The sequence below is a fragment of the Gavialis gangeticus genome, unplaced genomic scaffold (assembly GCF_001723915.1).
Source record: "Gavialis gangeticus isolate Ggan-Ray unplaced genomic scaffold, GavGan_comp1, whole genome shotgun sequence".
Lineage (NCBI taxonomy): Eukaryota > Metazoa > Chordata > Crocodylia > Gavialidae > Gavialis > Gavialis gangeticus.
In genome coordinates this window covers 42,321,408-42,325,362 of record NW_017729025.1, presented here as the reverse complement: position 1 = coordinate 42,325,362, position 3,955 = coordinate 42,321,408, and the positions used below count along the sequence as shown (strand labels likewise).

The 3,955-nt window shown below is 46.2% G+C and overlaps 1 protein-coding gene across 1 annotated transcript in view; it reads right to left on the bottom strand.

The window, feature by feature from the left end:
- EML5 (echinoderm microtubule associated protein like 5) overlaps nt 1-3,955 on the bottom strand; it is a 293,292-nt gene that overhangs the window by 55,960 nt on the left and 233,377 nt on the right. The window lies entirely within an intron of this gene.

The window sequence follows — 3,955 nt, the reverse complement described above, 5'->3', positions numbered from 1 at the left end:
GGTGCCTGGGGGAACAGAGCCTGCCCCAATTCCTGCTGGTCCCCCTTGGTGAGTTTGTAAACTGCCACCAGATCCCCTCTCAGCTTTCTCTTGTGGAAGCTGAATAGATTCAGACCCTTTAGCCTGTCTTTGTAGGGCCTGCCCCAGTGCCACTTGACCATGCAAGTGGCCCTCCTCTGGACCCTCTCAATGCTAGCAACATCCCTCTTGAAGTGCGGCGCCCAGAACTGGACGCATTACTCCAACTGGGTCCTAACCAATGCTCCATAGAGGGAAGGATCACCTCCCTGGACCTGCTTATGATGTATCTATAGATGCACGACAAGGTGTGGCTAGCCTTACTGACCACTTCCTCGCATTAGCGGCTCATATTCATCCTCAAGTCAACAATGACTCCAAGATCCCTTTCTGCCACCGTGTTGACAAGAAGGGTGTTCCCCAGCCTATAGGTGTGTTCCTGGTTCCTTCTCCCTAGATGTAGCACTTTGCACTTGTCTGCGCTGAATTCCATCCTATTCTCATCCACCCACCTCTATAATTTGTATAGATCTAACTGGATTCTGTCCCTCCCCTCCAGCATGCCCACCTCACCACACATCTTGGTGTCATCAGTGAATTTGGATAGTGTGCATTCCACACCCACATCCAGATCACTGATAAAGATGTTGAACAGTACAGGCCCCAAGACTGAGCCCTAGGGGACTCCACTGCCCACATCTCTCCAGGTTGAAAATGACCCATCCACCACCACTCTCTGGGTGTGACCATCTAGCCAATTTGCCACCCATCTGACTGTGCAGGCATCAGTGCTGCCGCCACCAAGTTTTTTTAAGAGAATGTGGTGGGAAACAGTGTCAAAGGCCTTCTTAAATCCAAGAAGATGACATCCACAATGATGCCCTCATCCAGGGACTTTGTGACCTGATCATAAAAGGAAACCAGGTTGGTCAGGCAGGACCTGCCCTCAATGAACCCATCTTGGTTATCCCTGAACATTACCTCCCCTGCTGGGCCCTTGCAGATGTGCTCCTTGATAATTTTCTCAAAGGTCTTCCCAAGGACTGAGGTAAGATTAACTGGGCTATAATTGCCAGAGTACTCCTCTCTCCCTTTCTTGTAAGTGGGGACTACATTGGCGCTCTCGTACCTGGCCAGTGCCCCACGAGCACTCATAGAGCCATGCCACTGGCCCCGCTATGACCCCTGCCACTTCCCTCAGCACCCTTGGATCGAGAGCATCTGGACCTACTGATTTAAACATGTCCAGCCCCTCCAAAAGTTCCCTAACTAAGTTATCTCTGATCCTAGGCATGGTGGTGCCCCCCCAGGTCCGTCCGCAATTCTAGTGGGGGAAATGTCCCATCCCTGTTCAGAAATATGGAGACAAAGAATTTGTTTAAAAAGGTCAGCTTTTTCATTTGTTGCAATCACCAGTTTGCCAAGCCTATCCTGTAGGGGCCCCATGTTACCTGGTGCCTTCTTCTTACTTCCTACATATTTGAAAAATTACTTGTTATTATCCTTAATTCTGGTCGTTAGCCCTAGCTCCATCTCTGCCTTGGCCTTCCTAAGACCTTCTCTGAAGTCCTGAGCAACAGAGGTATAATCCTCCTTCATGATAGCCCCTTGCTTCCACTGTTTGTACACCTCCTTTTTTGCCCTCAGGCATCCCCAGATGCCTTTTCCGAGCCATTGGGGCTTCTTAGCACTCCTGCCCCCCCTGGTGCACATTGGGACTGACTCCCTTTGAGCTCAGAGGATCTTCTCCTTGAGGAACCTGTCTTGGACTCCCATCTCCTTGAAGCTCTGAGACCCCAATGCCTCTCCTACTAACCTTCTTAGCTTCCAGAAATTGGCCCTCCTAAAGTCAACAACCTCTGCCTTGCTGCTTGCTTTCACCACCCTGTCCTGGATAGTAAATTCCGGCAGGCAATGATCACTGTTGCCTAGGTGGTCGAGTACCCACAGACCCCTCACCACATCACTGCCTGTGGCAAGGACCAAGTCCAGCAAGGCATTTCCCCTGGTGGGACTATGCACCTCCTGGGTTAGGTGGAGGTCCTGTATCCTGGTTAGGAACCTACGTGAGAAGTTGGACCTGGCTGACTGATGTCTGGGTAGTTTAGGTCACCCATGACAACCACATCCCTTGACTTTACAGCCTCTGTGAACTGACCGAGAATTCCAGGTCCAGCTTGCCCCCCTGGCAAGGCGGTCTGTAGTACACACCCAATTGTAACCATGTAACCATACTGTAGTCAACATGCATAGTTTTACTTACTGGTCAAGTGTATACATGTTTAAAAACTCCTGAAAATATTTCTGCAGAATGCAGAAAGCAAGATCTTTCCCTGTAGTAAGCAACTGAGTAGAATCAGCTAGGGAGCAGAATCTGCTAACTGTGTTCACTGCTTTTGATCTCTGAGAGTCAGATGCAGTTTTTCCTATCACTTTTGCCTATAACCAGACAGAAACTATTCTTGTACACTATATATTAAAACACTAAAATTTCCAGCAGCTGGTTTTTAGGAAAAAGTGTGGGATGTATTTGAGAAAACATGGCAATTCAAAACTGGGGTTAAAAAAATATTTTTGTGAAGTCTACATTATTTAACTTAGCTAAGGAATCCTCCATTGGTATAATAACCAAGGTCTGGACATAAGCAGCAGCATCTTTGTTTTTATATTTTTCTATAACCTTTTCCCAATAGAATGTATTTTGCCCATTATAGCGCTTTGTATTTGGGGTGATAATTTCAATCACTATTGTGAAATATGCTTCAAACTCCTTCCATAAATCAACAGACTGTATAGCAGGGCTGTGCAAAGCTTCGGGTGCTGATTCAGTTGGGAAGAGATCGTGTAGCATGAACTAAAGTAATGTAACTAATGTTAAGATAAAGTATAATAATAGTGAAATGTAACCATGTTAGCCTTGTCCTGTAAGCAACTTGACGACTCCATTTTGTATCCTTCTGCTTGACATAAGTAAATGAATTCTGCATGGCCTTTATGTATGAGTGTGTGAAAGGCTAAATGATGAGAGAATGGCATAAAGACAAGAAAAAAAAGATTTAACTGTTTATGTAAGCAACAAGGTGCCAAATGTGTAAGTTACCAGGCAGTAAACTAATTAATAAATGGCTGAAGAATCCCTTTGAGGCCTACAGCACAAAGGAAACAGAGGTGGAGGAATGCACACATCCTGCCAAATGGGCAGCAAGGACACTCCAAGGCTGAGATACCAACTTGAATGACTAAACTGACCTTGGGCTGAGATGAGCAGAAAACATATGAGGAACAACTCCAAAAACAGAAACTGGGTATGAAAAACCCCAATATGCTGAAAAAAAGAATACCAATCCCTATAAAAGAGGACTTTAAAAATGCCAAGTTAGGCGAGTCTCTCTCTCAACTGCTGTTTTTTTTGGAGCACCTCACTCCAAAGCTGCTATCTCCAGATCTTTCTCTCTCTCAATAAGGCCTGAGCCAGCCACCCAGTGCTATTATTAAACAACTGCTGCTAGTAACTATAATGTCCAAGTGGAATGGTTGTTTTGTGTTTGCGTGTGCCTGTGTGTAATGATGTGCACAACGATGTGTGTGTGTCTATATAAAGTGGTGCGTCTGAACCTCTATGTCTAATTCATGTAATCAGTAAGTGTGGCATTTTGCCCTACCCCCTTTATAAAGGTCTCGCTCTTGATTTGGCAATTAAAATTTAAAGTAACAATTTGACCCAATTTGGTGGCCAAATCTCCATCAAATCAGGGGACCAATAAAAAGGTCCGGATCGATTCAAAGCTCTCTGGATCTTTGGAAAAGATTCGGAGAACTTTGATGATTTGGGCAGTCCCCACCTGCTGCAGGAGGGAGCTGGAGCTGGACTCAAAGCTAGTAAGTAGGGAGCGGAGGGCTGGAGAAGGGGGGAGGGGACCATGGGGGGACCCCCACC